At 35.0% G+C, this 20,516-nt stretch overlaps 2 pseudogenes; both read left to right on the plus strand.

The window, feature by feature from the left end:
- The first annotated feature begins 884 nt into the window (after positions 1 to 884).
- LOC112584394 lies at positions 885 to 1,811 on the plus strand (annotated as a pseudogene).
- Positions 1,812 to 16,125: 14,314 nt separating this feature from the next.
- LOC112584332 lies at positions 16,126 to 17,065 on the plus strand (annotated as a pseudogene).
- Positions 17,066 to 20,516: the final 3,451 nt, after the last annotated feature.

Below are 20,516 nucleotides of genomic sequence, written 5' to 3' on the forward strand. Positions count from 1 at the left end.
CTGAACACATATTTGCATATTTCTATCTGATCCTATATCCTGAATTCTTATTTTTACTTTTTCTTACATGTACTCTCAGATTTGTAACACAGAAGAAAACATTAATTTCTTATAACATATATTGAAAATTTCATACTATTTCTGCTAATTTTGTTTCAGGATTCCAAAAGGGGAATTTTGAGAATGGTAACAGAAATAGAGAAAGTACATGACAATAAGTGCAGCAAATAAGTACATTCCCAATTTATCATATTGACTTATCAGAAATTGGATTCCATTAGCCATGCAGGTAAAGCAAATGAGTATCAGGCATTTGACTTGATTAATTAGTAAAATGGTATAGATATGTTATTCCTGATCATTGATGGTGGCTAGGACAGTGTGTGTGAATGTGTGCATGTGTGTGTGTATGTTAAATGCATAAGAAGGGCTGATATACATGTAATGACAGGTATCATTTTGCTTTAATAATGCAAAGCATTCAATTAAACAGGTACGGGCATTCATCCCAACCCTTGCAATAAAATCAACAGAGGAAAAAGCATTTTTGTATGCTTAAAATGTTCATTTAAGTTCCCTTCAACTTATTCACGTATTATCAATCAACATTTATTTCCATCATCTAGGCTATTTTAGAATTGTGAACTAAGATTGAATCATCTGTTATATATGCTGGAAATGCAAACTACCGCTCCTCCTGGCATAACCATTTTTAAAACACAAATGTGAATTGTGTTACTCTATCTGAAACATAATTGTGCTAAATTTTCTTTGAACATTAGTTACCAATATTTTTTTTTTCACTTAAACCATTTTCTTTTTTTCCTACATAGAACTGGAAAAGTAGAGGATATTAATGGAAAATTATACAAGAGTGACTGTTTATTCTAGCAGGTTTGACTGATGACCCATGATTGAAAGTCATATTATTTATCTTTCGACTTATCCCCTACTTGCTGAGCATCACTGGCAACATGATCATCATCATACTCATCCTAGTGGATCCTCACCTCAAGATACCCATGTATTTTTTCCTTCGGAATTTTTCCTTCTTAGAAATTTCCTATACTACTGCATGCATCCCTAATTTGCGAGTTATGATGGCAACTGGGGACAAAAACATTTCCTATAGTAGATGTGTTTCTCAAGTATTCTTTGTCTTCCTGCCTGGAGTTTCTGAGTTTTACTTGCTAGCAGCTATGTTCTATGGCCACTATGTTGCCATCTGTAAGCCCCTGCATTACACAACCATCATAAACAGTAAAATCTGCATTCAGCTTGTCTTCTGTTGTTGGATTGCTGGCTGCTTTACCACCTTTGTGCCTTTCCTCTTAGATCTAAAACTATTTTCGTGCCTCCAATGTTGTTGAGCATTTCTACTGTGACACAACTGCCCTCACGCAGATCTCCTGCTCAGACACACATATAATTGAGACAGTGGCATTCATTTCTGCTGCAATGACTCTTGTGGTCACATTAGTAATGGTGATAATATCATATACCTACATTGCAAGAGCAAGTCTAAAATCCCTTCATCGAACCAGAGGGAAAAAGCTTTTACAACATGTTCTCCTCACATGATTGTGATATCTCTTTCCTATGGCAGCTGCATCTTCATATATGTAAAACCTTCAGTCCAAGAAAGAATATCTTTTTCCAAGGGAATTGCAGTGCTCAATACCTTTGTTGTCCCACTTTTGAATCCTTTCATCTACAGCTTACAGAACGAAGTGAAAATGGGCTTCATGAATATGATAAGGCAGGGTTGTTTCTTTCTCATACAAATTAATATTATATTTCACTTTATATAAATGAAATAAAGATTGGGTCTATAGTAATAACATTGTATCCAATTATAGCTTCTGATACATATTTTCTTTTATTTCCATTCATCTTTGTACCTTTCAAGCTTTTTTTTTTTTTTTTCAGATTGATTATATTCTTTTTTTTTTTTTAAATTTTATTTTATTTTTAAACTTTACATAACTGTATTAGATTTGCCTTTTTTCAAAAATCTTTGTTACAACACAGCTTTTTACTATGTTCTTCAATAGATATTTTTTAAAAAAATCACTTTCTTTTCTTTTATAAGCTGGAAGAGGTATACCTAAGTTTTCAAACCATCTATTTGTCTATGAATTTTATTTAGTCAAGAATACAATACTTTTTATTTAAATTATATTTAATATAGCATGCAATGTAAATGTTTTTGCTATCCTTTATTTGTACTTAGTTATAACCTACTTAAGCTAATATTTCTTTATATTCCTTTGTAATACTAACAATATATTTGTACATAGTCCATTTAATTTAATGAAAGAAAATTGTTGCAAAGATTAACCCATAGTGTTGATGGTCAAACTATAGATTTTTTTTTGTTGTTGTTGTTATTTTTAAATAATTTTCATAGAAACTAGTTTCTTAGTTTGTATTTGAGAATTGGTAGCATTTACAAGTATTTAAATTGTAGATGAAAATGTATTATTTATAATAAAACACAATGAATATAATACATTAATACTATAACAATATATAAATAAATATAAATAATAATATTAAATAATAAAATATTAATAAAACATAATAATAAAACATATTTGGTGTCTCCATATATAAAATGATACCTTTCAGTAACTTGGGATACTTCTGAAGCTTATTGAAAGGTGCGTGTAAATAACTGTTAAATAAAGAAAACAATGCTAGTCAATGTATTATTTTCAGATGATCATAAGTGTCAATGTATAGTTACATAGCTATATCTTCTCTCAGGGAAATCAAGATGACAGAATAATGGTTTTTTTTTTAAGGAATTTTGAATTCTTAGTCATAAAGTGAGTGGAATTTGGGGAACTCAAATCAATTTGTGTGTCATGACCAAAGTTTGAAGATATTAAATAGAGTAAAAAGGGTTTTCCCAGGTACACATCATTTTCATGATTTTTTTCTAGAAATGTTTGTGCATTTGACTATAATATCTTTTTCATTTCCTTTTAGTATTTTGATTTTGAATAAATTTTTTTGATTTGAATAAAATATGTTTGAAAAATGCTGTCTTATTACAGACCAGTAAAATACATAGCCAACTAGAAAAATACATATAGTATATGTGACAGGACAATTTTACAGGTTTTGGTACAACCAGTTAATGGACTATATCTGAAAAGATATGTGTCAGGAATATGATTTCAGGAATAACATTTTAAAAATTGGTTATCATTTTACTTCATCATTATTTCATTTTGAGAATATATATCTAAAGATCTTGGAACACTATTTAACATTTAGAAATTTTAAGAGCACAGAATATGAAAAAAACATGTAACATATTGGGACAATCTTATACAAATAAAACCTAAGGCTCTCTCAGTGTTCTTTTTAGTTTTGATTCTGTTATGTGTGAGTCAGGAAGAATTTGCTTAAAAAATACTATCCAAGTTAAACCAGTAACTTATCATGGAGCTATTCTGAAATGTTTCACTTATATATTTTTAAATGTCTGTCATTTACTACTTATATTGCACAGATGCTCCACAATTCAGGGTCTAGCACTTCTAAAATACAACTACTTCATTCCTATTCTGCCCACTCCCAGGAAGATTAGTTATGTTATCTTTCTTCTCTGCCATTTTGCTTAGTCTGTATCATATCTCATTTCTTTATATCTAATAGACCCACAACTGATGGCGTCTGAATTTGAATCTCCAGATAGTTTAATAGTGCTTTAAAAAAAAATGTTCTTGAACAAGTAACCCAGTTTCTTCAATACAGGGTCAGCTGAGCTTCTACCTGAAGTACTGAAATGCTTTACTTTGAAATGCGTTCAGCTTTTCTGCTGGACAGCAAACATGATATTAAAATAAGACCTCTGTTTTGTTGAGAACTCAGTAAAGGCACTGGTAGGGGTTTTATATATAATTCTAGAAATAACAATATAGTATAACAGTTAGAATTTCACATAAGAGCAAAAAGATAGTTCAGTAAGTATAAGATAAGATCATTTTGAAGGGGACAGAGCTAAAAAATAGAATCATACATGTCAATGTATGGGAAAACCCACCACAATAGTGTAAAGTAATTAGCCTCCAATTTCAATAAATAAATTAGTTTAAAAAATAAAATAAAAGGTGTTGATGATGGAAAAAATAGAATCATGAAAACAAATTTAGAAAGATTTTAGTTTTCAGTACTCCTTTAGAGGAGTACTAAATTATGTAATGATTAGTAAGTGATTACTAATAATAAAGATTAGAAGTAGTGATTAGTGAAAGTTGCTCAGTAATATCTGACTCTTTGCGACCCCATGGACCATACTCCATGGAATTCTCGAGGCCAGAATACTGGACTGACTGAGCCACCAGGCAGGCCCAGTGATTAGTAAGAGGAGAAATATAATACATGGAGGTGGACCAAGAAAAGTGGGAAAATATTACTAAAATTACTTTCCACAGATGCTTAAATTCAGACCTTAGAGAAAACAGTTAAATAAGTACCAGCTTCCCAGGTGGCCCAGTGGTAAAAGAATCCACTTGCTAAGCAGGAGATGTGGATTTGAACCCTGGGTTGGGAAGATCCCCAGGAGAAGGAAATGGAAATCCACTCCAGTATTCTTGCCTGGTAAATCCCATGGACTGAGAAGCTTGGCGGGCTACCACTACATGGGATCGCAAAGAGTTGGACACGACTTAGAGACTAAACAAGTACAACATAGAAATCCTGGATATAGAGTATCTGTAATAGAAAATCAAGCTGTTAAAAATAATATGAAAGTATTCAGTTCAGTTCAGTTCAGTTGCTTGGTCGAGTCCGACTATTTGGACCCCATGAATCGCAGCACTCCAGGCTTCCCTGTCCATCACCAACTCCCGGAGTTCACTCAAACTCACGTCCATCAAGTCGGTGATGCCATCCAGCCATCTCATCCTCTGTCGTCCCCTTTTCCTCCTGCCCCCAATCCCTCCCAGCATCAGAGTCTTTTCCTGTGAGTCAACTCTTCGCATGAGGTGGCCAGAGTACTGGAGTTTCTGCTTTAGCATCATTCCTTCCAAAGAACACCAAGGGCTGATCTCCTGTAGAATGGACTGGAAAGTATTATGTCTAGTAAAATTGATAACTCAACAGTTTTCAACCATTTTAACTTCCAGGATTTCTCAGTTAAAACATTTTAGAAATGTCTGTGTGAATAAATCTAACCAGTTTATAAGTGGCAAAATACTCAAGTGTACAAAAACAGTAGAACTAAAGAGTTAAAGGAAATTTAGATATTTCCAAAAATAATACAATAAGGGCCATAAGAAGTTATAGAAGACTGCTGCCTCTTGGGGAAATGACCAACATATTAATGACAAAAAATACCTAACTCAGGTTTCGAAAATCACTTGGATATACAAGCCTACTTCCTATGGTTTGTACAACAATAAATGATTGAAGGAATTACAAATTATAAATAGTACACATATTTTCCCATGTATCATAAGGAAGATGATAAAGGAAAGCATTTTTGATTTCTGTTTCACTCAGCTTTCTTAAAGTTCGGTCCTTTTATATGATACAGATTTTGAAAGCATAAACTCATTACTTGGACTAAAGATAAAACAATATAATAAATATATCTGCAGGTTAATACATTTAGCAAAAAATAAGATACTTATTAAAAATAATAAATGAGATTTTCTGTGTTAAATAAATGAACACTGTTTGGCGGTTATAAGTGCTGTAAGTTAAATTCAGATACTGATGGAAAAATAAAATGTGAAAAGTATGAAGTGAAGTGAAATTCGCTTAGTCGTTTCCGACTCTTTGTGACCCCATGGACTATGCAGTCCATGGAATTCTCCAGGCCAGAATACTGGAGTGAGTAGCCCTTCCCTTCTCCAGGGGATCTTCCCAACCCAGGGATCGAACCCAGGTTTCCCGCATTGCAGGCAAATTCTTTACCAACTAAGCCACCAGGGAAGCCCATGAAAAATATAAATAACTTTGTGTAGAAATATGTGTAGAAATCACATGTATTCCATGTGTAGAAATAACATGGACTTAAAAGTCTATTATTGAGAGGAGCCCTTTGGACCATAGATTATATTTGACTTTACTATTTCAAATGTGCTTCTGATATCACTATAAGTGACTAACATGTTCTTTAAAATATTCATAGAGTAAGGAATCAAATTGTAAACAATAAGGTAATTTATGTATTGGCAACTAGAGCTATACAAGTTCTTAAAGAGGGGAATATCTGTTAGAATATAGCGATCTCTAGGTCTGTCTGTTATATGACTTCAGCTCTTACGTGACATTCTATGCAGGGAAAAATACTTCCTCATAGCTAAGATTCTGCAAATATGCCTTTCTTTGGTTGTCAACCTGAAAAAAAAAAAAAAAAACACTTCTATTGCCATTTTAATTATCTTTATTGTGTAGTTTTGTTAAGATTCACAAAAGGGAAATAAGAATCAATCATGGAAATAGAGTTCATTTGACTTGGACTGATAGCTTAAACTTTACTGAAAATTGTTATTTTCCTGTTTCTGTTTCACAAATAGGTGATTGAGAATAATTCTTGAGATAAATCAAGAATTTATCCTTTTTACAATGTTGAATCCCTACCTAAAATTTTAATGTAATTTTTCGTCCAAAATTTCTCTTTTTGAAATATATATTCCTAAAGTTTTTAGTATTTATTTATTTTTTCCTTTTATTATTATTATTATTTTTTTACTTTATGATATAGTATTGGTTTTGCCATACAATTTGGAAGATCCCCAAAAGTGGGAAAAATTAATTAGCTAAACTCTAGGAAATTGTTTAGTCTTTCAACACAGTTAACTACTACTACAGTTAACTACTGTGATGAAAGACTAAACAATTTCCTCAGTTCAGTTCAGTTGCTCAGTCATGTCCGACTCTTTGTAACCCCATGAATCGCAGCACGCCAGGCCTCCCTGTCCATCACCCACTCCCACAGTTCACACAGACTCAGGTCCATCGAGTCAGTGATGCCATCCAGCCATCTTATCCTAAGTCATCCCCTTCTCCTCCTGCCCCCAATCCCTCCCAGCATCAGAGTCTTTTCCAATGAGTCAACTCTTCGCATGAGGTGGCCAAAGTACTGGAGCTTCAGCTTTAGCATCATTTCTTCCAAAGAACACCCAGGGCTGATCTCCTTCAGAATGGACTGGTTGGATCTCCTTGCAGTCCAAGGGACTCTCAAGAGTCTTCTCCAACACCACAGTTCAAAAGCGTCGATTCTTCAGTGCTCAGCCTTCTTCACAGTCCAACTCTCACATCCATACATGACCACAGAAAGAACCATAGCCTCGACTAGATGGACCTTTGTTGGCAAAGTAATTCCTCTGTTTTTGAATATGCTATCTAGGTTGGTCATAACTTTCCTTTCAAAGAGTAAGCATCTTTTAATTTCATGGCTGCAGTCACCATCTGCAGTGATTTTGGAGCCCCCAAAAATAAAAAGTCTGATGAACAAAGCTAGTGGAGGTGATGGAATTCCAGTTGAGCTATTTCAAATCCTGAAAGATGATGCTGTGAAAGTGCTGCACTCAATATGCCAGCAAATTTGGAAAACTCAGCAGTGGCCACAGGACTGGAAAAGGGCAGTTTTCATTCCAATCGCAAAGAAAGGCAATGCCAAAGAATGCTCAAACTACCGCACAATTGCACTCATTTCACATGCTAGTAAAGTAATGCTCAAAATTCTCCAAGCCAGGGTTCAGCAATATGTGAACCATGAGCTTCCTGATGTACAAGCTGGTTTTCAAAAAGGCAGAGGAACCAGAGATGAAATTGGCAACATCTGCTGGATCATGGAAAAAGCAAGAGAGTTCCAGAAAAACCATCTATTTCTGCTTTATTGACTATGCCAAAGCCTTTGACTCTGTGGATCACAATAAACTGTGGGAAATTCTTCAAGAGATGGGAATATCAGACGACCTGACCTGCCTCTTGAGAAATCTGTTTGCAGGTCAGGAAGCAACAGTTAGAACTGGAAATTGAACAACAGACTGGTTCCAAATAGGAAAAGGAGTACGTCAAGGCTGTATATTGTCACCCCGCTTATTTAACTTATGTGCAGAGTACATCATGAGAAAATCTGGACTGGAAGAAACACAAGCTGGAATCAAGACTGCTGGGAGAAATATCAATAACCTCAGATATGTAGATGACACCACCCTTATGGCAGAAAGTGAAGAGGAACTAAAAGCCTGTTGATGAAAGTGAAAGTGCGGAGTGAAAAAGCTGGCTTAAAGTTCAACATTCAGAAAACGAAGATCATGGCATCCGCTCCCATCACTTCATGGGAAATAGATGGGGAAACAGTGGAAACAGAGTGTAGCTAATTAATTTCCCCACTTTTGGGGATCTTCCACATTTTATATTCCTATGTTCTATGACTACTTTGTTGTGATTCAGACTCTTTCCTTGCCTGATCAATATGTACAGCAAAATGTGCTATCAGCTTGTACTTGGCTCCTGGGAACTGGATTACTAAATTAATCTTTTGATAATTTGAGCACAGATCATAATTCTTTTGATGGTATTTGGGTATCCAGTTTTTCCTGTAGTACTGGGTTGGCCAAACATTTCATTCAGATTTTTCTACTGGATGTAACATCACAGAAATACAGACATATTGAGCCAAAATTTCAGAATCAATTATTCTGGAACTTTGGACACAAGCAAATGTTTCCAACAACCAAGCGAGTGTTGAATAAAGAAAAATCAACTGAAAACCATAGGAGAGGTTTGCAGCATTTTTATTTTCCCTTGTTCAGCCCCGTCTCTGGATTTGCATTGGTCCTGATGGTGGCAACCCCATGTTCACTGTGTGGGACCTTGTTTACCAAGTTCAAGTAAAGTAGAACAGACCTTATTCTCACTTCTGCATTTTATGATTTTAATAGCTTAATTAATGTGTGGCTTGCTGTGATTTTCCTTATTCTAAATAACATCCATATATGTTTCTACTTCCATATTTATGAATTTTGCTCTCAGAATTTTGTTATTGCTGCCTTAAAGAATGGCACTCTAATATTAGGAAGTTCAAATATCCCCCAAACATGTAACTACACTTGGAAGGAGGAGAAAGGTAAAAGTACTCTTCATGTATATGGGGAACAGGCATTTCTATACAAGAGTTGTACATCGAACCTAGAAACAATCCATGCTGACATGGCTGGGAGCAAAAAGTGTTCCAGAACAGATGATGCTGAGGAAAGGGAAAATGAAGATGGAAGATTGCCTAATGTATTTATTATTTTTGAGGATATAGTCGCACTTCTGGATTCTAGACTGAGTTGGGAATACAGAAAAATACGTGAATACTTATGCAATTATTTTAATGGAAATTGATCCCTGTGGATACAAAATATTGTTAAATAGAGAAAAGACATGTAGACAAAGATGTTGCTCAGCTTGAAAAATAATTTCATTGTCAAAATAGTGTAAATTAAGATAAAACTGATGATCATTATAAAAGTATGAACAATATAATAAAAATGAGAAATATTAATAGAAATTATTTTTGTGGTGGTGATTTAGTCTCTACATTGTCTCAGACTCTTTGCAACCCCATGGGCTGTAGCCTGCCAGGCTTCTCTGTCTATGGGATTACCCAGGCAAGAATACTGGGAAGTCTCCTCTGTCTCCTGCATTGCAAGTACATTATTTTACCCACTGAGCCATTGGGGAAGCCAAGAATACTGGAGTGAGTTTCCATTTCCTTCTCCAGGGCATGTTCCCAACCTAGGGGAGGAGTAAGGATATAAGAAAATAAATAACTAATTTTTCATACTAGAAATCCAATAGCCTAAACTGAAAATGTCATTTAAGAAATAGTAATAAATATCAAGGGGAACAAAAGCTAATACTGGAAGTCTCCAGAGAATAAGAGTTAATGACAGGTGAGGGATGAAGCAGGAGGCTACTAATTTTCATTGGCAGAGTTCCAGAATTTTTCACTTTTTGAACTTTGCATATATATATCTTTAATTTTTTTAAAAAAGCAATTTTATTACAGTGGTATTTCAGGTTGAAAAAATAACACAATAATTAAACCACTTTTTACATATTTTTATTTTTTTTTAATTTTATTTTATGTTTAAATTTTACATAATTGTATTGGTTTTGCCAAATATCAAAATGAATCCGCCAGAGGTATACATGTGCTCCCCATCCTGAACCAAGTCTTAGTGATGGCACGTGGGATCTTTGATTTTTGTTGCAGCATGCAAACACTTGGTTGTACCATGTGAACTTAATTTTTTTTTTTTTTGAAGCATAGGTCATTACAGAGTATTGAGTAGAATTCCCTGTGCCATCTCCTCTAAATTCTCTCCATTCTTACTGCCCAGACTTCCTGTTGCTATGCTTTGTCATATGTAGTGAATTTGCCTTATTTTTTGTTCTGTTCTATCTTCATCAACATTTTTGAATAAACTTCATCAACTCTCCTATCAAGATAATTCCATTTTTAATTCATCATATATATTTATTCAGTTACTACTTAGTACCAAGGTTATTCCAGATCCTAAAATTATATGGATGAAAAATGTGATAGACAAGATTCTACTATAATGCAACTGGAATTTTGTAGGAGAACCAGATTTAAAAAGTGAAGAAATGACATGTAGAAATAAATATTGATAGAATTATAAGCAATAAAAGTCTATACATAAAATCCATGAGAAGAGAAATGTCTCCTCACAAATGGTCACTTCACAAATTGACTTTTTTATGGAGATATATTGGGTTGCCCAAAAAGTTAATTCAGGCTTTTCCATGAAAATGTTAAGGAAAAATCTGAATGAACTTTTTGGCCAACCCAAGATAATCTGAGTTCTCGAGTTTGGTGATGGAGTGAGAGCAGAGGTGGGCAGAGAGGTGACAAAGAGCTCGAGAATGAAATATAAAAAGAAAAGAGAGGAAGAACGTGAAGATAGGACAGGAAGGAAGTGAGGAGTTATACCAAGGATTCTTTGCTGGTCCCTGGTACCTTGCCATTCAATTATGTTTCAGGACATAATTTTAGCAATAATGTGGGATAATATGAATTAAATTTTAGAGAACATATTTTTATCTTCTCTGTAGAAAATGGATTGGATGAGGGAAGGAAGCAAGATTATTTAGACATCTCCTATAGGCTATTAAGACTAGGTGGAAAGTAATAGTTTATTGGATTAGAATGGTGGCAGTTGTAGCAGACACCGTCTTCTAATTACAAAATGTTTCCTGCTGGACTGAAAAATAGATAGGTGCATTTCACTTTTCTTTTCTTCTTCTTTTTTTTTAATGTATATTTGTCATGGACATGTAGGGTAACTTAGTATTTTTTTTTTTAATTCCTATGGTTTGCAACTTATGAAAATGAGAAGTGAAAGTGTAGTCCCTCAGTTGTGTCCAACATTTTGTGACCCCATGGGCTGTAGCCCACAGGGCTCCTCTGTCCATGGGTTTCTCCAGGCAAGAATACTGGAGTGGGTTGCTATTCCTTTCTCCAGGAGATCTTCCCAACCCAGGGACTGAACCCTTGTCTTCTGCATTGCAAGTAGATTCTTTACCATCTGAGCCACCAGGGAAGCTCTCATACAACTTAGAGCTGCCTTAAAAAAAAAAAAAAAAAAAAAAAAAAAGTGTTTTTGTCTTGTTCTATAAGGAGCTTATAGATTATAATTTCTCCATTCAGTCATTTTTCATATAGACTTAACATCTTGTGCAATGTTCTCAGGGAAAACTTTTCTTTAAAAAAATATTTTATTTTATTTTATTTTATTTTTTTTGATTTTAACATTTTATTTTATTTTTTTTAATTTTATTTTATTTTTAAACTTTACATAATTGTATTAGTTAAAAAAATATTTTAAATCAGTTAATCCTCTTGAGACACATGACATACTGCTTAAAAATGGATGATACCTATAATCTTAAAGCTACAAAATAAACAGCTGAGCTTTCCATGTAAGACAAAACCATTTCAAAATAAAAGGAGCCTGAAATATTCTTTTATTCATTTTTTTCTTAACTTCTTAAAAAAAGAAAAAAACTATTTGTTTTGCTCTAATCTTGACAAATATGCTCCAAGTTAAATAAAACATAAATTGGAGAATATTTCCTATCTTAAAAAAATGAGAAGAAATGAAACTGAATTTCTTACTGTGACAGAATCCTTGAATTTACACATTTGAGTGTGTATTACTGAAGCTGATGTTGTTTGAATAAGAATGCAAAATAAAAGTAGGGGTTAAAGCAAAATATAAAAACATGGTGTATAGGCAACATTAGAAATTGCCTCTATCCTGGAACTCGTGTCAAAAGAAGCAAGTTAAGAATGAATTGCTACTAAAGACATTAAGGTTTGGGGGAAAAGTCCGTTTTTATTTTAATTAGAATAACTTTACTGCATGAAACTGGAAGAAATATTCAACCCCTGCTTATCAGTTGAAATAGGATGGCATGCAATTAGAAATATTTTTCTTTCACAAATAAACATTCAATTGACTTTTAAAACTTACACTGAAGACATCAATTGTTCTATTGTAATAAGAAATCTGTACCTTTCATTTCCTAGAATCTGGCTTTCAATAGACATTCTTCTCAGCATTAAACAGAATCTCAGAAATGCTCTTTATTAAATGAATGCTGTTTACCTCAGATAATTATAAATGCGTGTTCCTTTAGTGCACAGAGTCAGTGTAAGTAATGTGGATTATGACACTGGACTGAACTTGGGAAATTATTTTTGTATTTATCAAGCAGTTGTATTGAATTTAATAGAATTTAAGCCTTTCAAGAGCTGTCTAATTTTAATGATAAGAGAATCTCTTATCTTGTACCTGTAAATTGTCTAAGCAGTTAAGGAAGCCCTTGGGACTGTGTGCTTGTGCTTAGTCCCTCAGTAGTGTCCGTCTCTCTGCAACCCCTTGGTCGGTAGCCCACCAGGCTTCTCTGTCTGTGGGGATTCTCCAGGCAAGAATACTGGAGTGGGTTGCCATGCCCTCCTCCAGGGCATCTTCCCAACCCAGGGACTGAACCCAGGTCTCCTGCATTGCAGACCGATTCTTTACCAGCTGAGCTACCAGGGATGTCTCCCTGTAACTGTAATAGTAGTTAAACAATCACTATTTTACTTTTACCCAGCAAGAATTTATTTGAGGAATTAGGAAGAAAATAATGTTGTCAAGGAGTTTAGAATACTTGTTTAGAATGTTGTAATTTAAGGTTAGGCTAGTGTGTGTGCCTAGTCGCTTAGCTGTGTCGACTCTTTGTGACTCCATGGACTGCAGCCTGCCAGGCTCCTCTGTACATGGGATTCCCCAGGAAGGATACTGGAGTGGGTAGCCATTTCCTTCTCCAGAAGATCTTCCTGACCCAGACATGGAAGCTGGGTCTCCTGCATTGCAGGAAGATTCTATACCATTTGAGCCACCAGGGAAGCCCCTATAAAATAGAGTAACCATTTATGAATCTACCTCTGACAAAATACTCTGGCAGTTTATATAGCTCATCACAGTTTATTGATATTTGCCTATACATTTCACCTTTAAAATAGACTAACTTTATATTTCTAAAATCTCACTGAGTATAAATTTTACTTAGAATATAAACACATTTAGAAAAAAGGATCCATTGAAGAGGATAGAAAACAAAGGAGGTAAAAGAAGGAAGACAAAAATTTTAGTTGCATTGTATTCATTTATAATCATTTGAGATATTTGCATATTAAGTCCACAATTGGAATACAGAAATATAATGTGGATAAAATCGTTTCAGATATGACATCATATTATTCTTAAGGAAAATATTTTCATTCTCTAGAAAGAATTGATGATACACTTTTGTGGTAATGAATGTAAGATGTAAGGGTTTTGAAGAAGATAAAAAAATAAGAAAGAAGATGGAGAATAGAATTTCAAATTGTCATGTATTGAACCAGAAAGAAATGAGGTTAGAGGTGAATAAAAAAGAAGTGGCTCCCATGGCAAGAGGGGGAGACACATGGAGCAGTGATGCACCAGGCATGTCTAGATAATCTTTTATTGTTTTAAATACCTTATTCTAGAACCTTGCTCATTACTGCAGATATTTAGTAAAGTGTGCTATATAACACACTCCATGCAGGATGATATGCTTTGTATCTGCTTGAGTGAATATCAGAAAAAAGAGCACAGCCAGAGTGAGTAAGATGAAAGTAAATTCTAATCTTCAGGTAGAGTGGAAAAAGCAGAATTAAAAGTGGTCATGAGGATTTAAATATTGAAGTGTATAGAAGTTTGGTAAAAGTAATTCCCACTTTATATAGGCTGGGGATACTTAGGTCAAGTTACGTTAATTTTTAAAGGTGAAAATTTCACTTCAGGTGAAATCTGACTTCCAGAATTATAAAGTTTACCTTAAACTGTAATAAACACAAAAAGAGATGTTTGGCAGAGTAGAATTAATCATCTTCCTGTAAATTGAAGATAATGACATTTAACCTTTCTTAAGTAAATGGCTTTCTGAAGATCTTTGGAGGCTCTGTGTAGCTTTAGAATCTGTGACCCAAGAAGATAGTTCCATCACTTTGTATTTTCATCCATATAAACATAAATGATTCTTTTAATAATGAAAGAAGAAGAAAGTTATGTAAATAATTTAATGTATACTAAATAGATTGGAAACTTTGAAAATACAGAAAATACAAGTTAAGATACTATTTTTTTCTCTTTGTTTCTATTTTTATGAGATTATCTTTTTTTTTTTATTAAGAATGGCCCCCAAATTTATTATGATTAAACATAAACCATATTCAGCTTTTTTTAAAAGATAAAATATAAAACCAATTAGAATTACATTGACTTGTTTGGTTTTAGAAAACTTGAAGAAAAATGACCCATTTATCACCTGCAGATAGGAGATTGGGCTATTTATTTATTTAAAATTTGTAACAAAATTACCTTATATTTGTATAACTGTTTAGAATTTACCCAGTTTGTAGTTTTAAAACATTTTCAAATCTTCTAGAGGAATCATTAGGTTATAAATTTGTAGGTAACTAGGATAATTAAAAAAAATAAAAACCATTCAGCAAAGCAAACCATTTAAAAGAAGCAACCTATGTATGTATCTTTCTTCATTCCTCATGGCAGAAACAGTACAGTAAATGCTATTCTTCTATAACAGCCAACAGCCAGTACAATTATAAGTGAAATTTTTTCTGTTTAATGTCAAGTTGAGCTGGGTCAAAAGAAACAGTTAAAAGGAAATTGAGTTTTTGAGTGGGAACTGACTGTAGAATACATTCAATTTAAAGGTTCGATCAAAGAAAATGTAAATGTGACTAGTCAAAGATGTTTCTAGAATCCTTAGCCATCTCTCAATCTTTATTCGGCCACTAAGGACATACTGTGACAGAAACTTGATGTTCTGCATCACTTCCCCCCTCCCCCAAAACGTATTTTCTCTTTTGTGCTTCTATACTATCTGTCTAGAGACACTGAGAAAAATGGGGAAATGGGCTTTACTGTGGGTCCAGGAAACACCTACTGATTTTTACCCAAAGTAAGGACTCTCAAAATGAAAGTTGGACAAACAACTGTAGAGAAAACTAAATACAAAATAAAAGCTATGGAAGTCCCTCTGAGAACTAGTGGGGAGAGAGCAATTCAACTTAAAACAGCAACAGTCTTTGAGATATTACTTGAAACAGGCAGCCCAACCGAGGTTAGGATGGAAAACAATGACAGTAGAGTTCTTAGATCAGTCAGTTAAGGAATTGGTGTGAGTGCCACACATTACTCTTAAGAAAGAAAACAGTGTCTTTTCCTCCAACTTCTGTCATAGTTTTAGTGTTCATGTAGAAATGGCATCATTTAAAAAAACTCAGACAGGGCTACGAGCTCAATTATCAACAGAGGTAGTAAACAAAGGAACTCCTAAGAATAGATTTTAAAATGGATCAAAGTGTGACTATGTTTTCCTTTGGGAACACATGAATTTATGACACTTGAGGAAACAAACAAAAAAACCTCATGAATTGCACTCAGTGAAATTTTGAATAAAGATTATATGAGTACATTTTTATAGGCTGGTATTCCTTTCTGATTCTTCTTTCTTTCTTTTTTTAAATAGAAGTCAGCGATGAGAAACCGCACAACAGTAACAACCTTTATTCTTCTTGGACTAAGCAATGATCCACAATTACAGGTGGTTATTTTTCTTCTCCTTTTTTTCACTTACTTAATGAGCGTCACTGGGAATCTCTTCATCATCACCCTTACCCTGCCAGATTCACACCTCAAAACACCCATGTATTTCTTTCTTCGAAATTTCTCATTTTTAGAAATCTCATTCACAACTGTCTGCATCCCCAAATTTCTTGTCAGTATGGCAACAGGTGATAAGACCATTTCCTACAACAATTGTGCAGCACAGCTGTTTTTTACTATTCTCTTGGGTGTAACCGAAATTTTTCTTCTGGCTGCCATGTCCTATGACCGCTACGTGGCCATCTGCAAACCCCTGCATCACACAACCATCATGAGTGACAGAGTGTGCAACGTACTGGTCTTTGCGTCATGGTTGGCTGGTTTCATAATAATTTTCCCACCACTCCTCGTGGGTTCTCCAGCTTGATTTCTGTGCAGCCAACACTGTAGATCATTTCTTCTGTGATGTATCTCCTATATTACAACTCTCTTACACAGACACAGATAAAGTAGAAATAATGATGCTTCTCTCAGCCATTTTAACTCTCCTGGTTACTCTGACGTTAGTGATTTTCTCCTACACAAACATCATTAGGGCTATTCTGAAGGTATCTTCTTCTCAAAAGAGGAGGAAAGCCTTTTCTACATGTTCTTCTCACATGGTGGTTGTGTCCATTTCTTATGGAAGTTGCATCTTCATGTATGTGAAACCCTCTGCCAAGCAAAGAGTGTCTTTAAATAAAGGGATAGCTCTGCTCAGTACTTCTGTTGCCTCCATATTGAATCCTTTTATTTATACACTGAGAAACAGACAAGTGAAATATGCTTTTAAGCTCATGATAAAAAATATTGAGGCTTTCTTAATGAAGTGAACAACATTAGTGACATTCTTGAGTTTATAAGTAAAATAAATCAAGAAGTGTGAAGTGTGTTTTACACCTCTTCTATGTTTGTGTTCTACATAATATTACTATCTTATATGACTTGCAATGTTCACTGTGACTTGCCTAAAAATCCCAGTCTAACTTTCACTTCTATTTTCTCCTCATGCTCAGATCACATATACATTTCTTATATATGATCATATTCATTTGCCTTTTGATTTGTTGACTCTGTTGATTACCTTTAAACATTCCCTCATATAGGAAGACAAAGTGTGACTTCATTTTTCCATGTTCCTTTCCACCGTTCAGAAATTTAGAGATTCAGTTTGGTGTATATTCTATGCAGAGTTTAGTACCCCACCTGGATTTGATCACCTAATCAGTTTTTCTGTAGTGGATTCCAAGTCTGAATTCTGAATAGAAATTTGGAATGAACCAATTTAATGCATTTTTTAAACTACACACATTGATAGTTTCAAATTTTCAACTAGGCTTAGACTTCTGGTATATTTTTAGAAACAGATTGAAGAAAATCTAGAGATGTTAAGGCAATACTGCCTTGCAATAACCAGATAAATTATTGCTAACATTAACTAATTATTTACAATGGCCAGGTTTGTGAAATGTACTAGCCTGCATCTTGAAAACAGCATAAGACAGGTATTATCATGCTCACAGATGAATAACAATCTGTAGCCTATTTAAAGATTAAGCAACTCGCTGGATTAGAATAATTAATATTGTGAAAGTGACTGTAGTACCCAGATTCAATGATTCCCTATTAAAATAGATCAGTTTTCATTCCAGTCCCAAACAAGGGCAATGCCAATCGCACTCATTTCACATCCTAGCATGCAATGCTCAAAACCCTTCAAGCTAGGTTTCAACAGTATGTGAACTGAGAAGTTCCATAATACAGGCTGGATTTAGGAAAGACAGAGGAACCAGGGATCAAATTCCCAACAGCTGTTGGATCATAGAAAAAGCAATGGAATTTCAGAAAGACATCTGCCTCATTGAATATGCTAAAGCCTTTGACTGGGTGGATCACAACAAACTGTAGACAATTCTGAAAAGAGATGGGAATAGCAGATGACCTTACCTGCCTCCTGAGAAACCTGTACGCAGGTCAAGAAGCAATAGTTAGAACTGGGCATGGAGCAACCAACTGGTTCAAAATCGGGAAAGGAGTACATCAAGGCTGTATATTGTCCCCCTGCTTATTTAACTATTATGCAGAGTTCATCATGCAAATGATGGGCTTGAATGAATCACAAGCTGGAATCAAGAATGCCAGGAGAAAATCAATAACCTCAGATATGCAGATAACATCACCCTTATGGCAGAAATTGAAGAAGAACTAAGCAGCCTCTTGATGAAGGTGAAAGAAGAGAGTGAAAAAGCTGGCTTAAAAGTCAACATTCAAAACACTAATATGATGTCATTGGGTCCCATCACTTCATGGCAAATAGATGGGGAAAACAGTGGAAACAGTGAGAGACTTTATTGTCTTGGGCTCCAAAATCACTGAGGATGGTGACTGCAGCCATGAAATTAAAAGATGCTTGTTCCTTTGAAGAAAAGCTATGAAAACCTAGACAGTGTAGTAAAAAGCAGAGACATCACTTTGCTGGCAAAGGTCCATCTAGTCAAAGCTATGGTTTTTCCAGTAGCATGTACAGATGTGAGAGTTGGACCATAAAGAATGCTGAGCACTAAAGAACTGATGTTTTCAAACTGAGTAGTGGAGAAGACTCTTGAGAGTCCCTCGGACAGCAAGATCAAACCAGTCAATCTTAAAGGAAGTCAACCGTGAATATTCTTTGGAAGGACTGATGCTGAAGCTGAAGTTCCAATACTTTGGCCACTTGATGCCAAGCATTGGAAAAGACCCTGATACTGGGAAAGACTGAGGGCACAGGGAGAAAGGGGTGGCAGAGGATGAGTTGGTTGGATGGCATCATCAACTCAATGTACATGAATTTTAGCAAACTCTGGGAGATACTGAAGGACACGGAAACCTGGCATGCCCCTGGAGGAGGGCATGACAACCCACTCCAGAATTCTTGCCTGGAGAATTCTATGGACAGAAGAGCCTGGTGGACTACAGTCTGTGGAGTCACAAAGAGTTGGATGTGACTGAAGTGACTTAGACTGCAGGCACGCATGCACAAAGGAAGGAAGAAGGTACAATGGAGAAACAACCATCTCTTCATTAAGTTTTTAATATCCATTCACCCATGATGGTCATACCTTGGTGGTGGCAAATTATGCTATAGTTAACATGGGGGCCCTTATATCTTTTTGAATAAGAGTTAATTTTCTTCAGATAAATGCCAAGAAGTGGAATTTCTAGATCATATAGTAGTTCCATTTTTAATTTCTTTGTGAACTTTATGGTATTTTCCATAGTGGCTACATCATTTACATTCCCACCAATAATTCACAATTGTTCTTTCTCTACATCACTTGTTATTTGATGCCTTTTTTATAATAGTCACTCTAAAATGTGTGAATTGATATCTCATTGCAGTATTAGTTTGCATTTCTCCAATTATTACAATTTTGAGTTATCTTTTCATATGTTAGTTGTCCATCTGTATGCCTTTGTTAAAAACTGTCTATTCTGCATTTCCACATATTTTGCAAATATTTCAAGTTAGGGATCAGTTGGTTGCATCTACACTATTTTGGTTCTAGATACTAATCTCTGTCAAATGTTCAGCTCTTCAGAAAAACTGCAATTTGACCATATTTATTGGGCAAACTGATGAGTAAAAGTCAGATTTCATCTCTCTCATCTCTTCCTGATCCCTGGGACCTAGTTAAAGGATGTAGTCACTGAATCCAACTGTTCCCAGAAAGGAGTTATCTCCTTTCATTTCTTCTTGGTAGTCATCAGAATAAGGAGTTCAGGGATAAAGAGATACACACATCTACTTGGAAAACCCAATATTCCATCTAGATTATTCTTGGGAATGATATTTTACTTTCCCCTAACTCCATCCCCTAGTAAGTCTGGTTGGCACAACTTCCAGGTGGCAACATCTTCACAGGGGAGGACCTTATGGATTTGCACTTAATTCTGGTCCAGTTCAGTTCAGTTCAGTGGCTCAGTCATGTCTGACTGTTTGCAACCCCATGGACTACAGCACGCCAGACCTCCCTGTCCATCACCAACTCCCAGAGTTTACTCAAACTCATGTGCATTGAGTCAGTAATGCCATCCAACCATCTCTTCCTTTGTCGTCCCCTTCTTCTCCTGCCTTCAGTCTTTCCCAGCACTAGCGTCTTTTCAAATGAGTCAGTTCTTCAGATCAGATGGCCAAAGTATTGGAGTTTCAGTTTCAGCATCAGTCCTTCCAATGAATATTCAGGACTGACTTCCTTTACGATGAACTAGTTGGACCTCCTTGTGGTCAAAGGGACTCTCAAGAGT

Source organism: Bubalus bubalis, chromosome 4, assembly GCF_019923935.1.
Source record: "Bubalus bubalis isolate 160015118507 breed Murrah chromosome 4, NDDB_SH_1, whole genome shotgun sequence".
Classification (NCBI taxonomy): domain Eukaryota; kingdom Metazoa; phylum Chordata; class Mammalia; order Artiodactyla; family Bovidae; genus Bubalus; species Bubalus bubalis.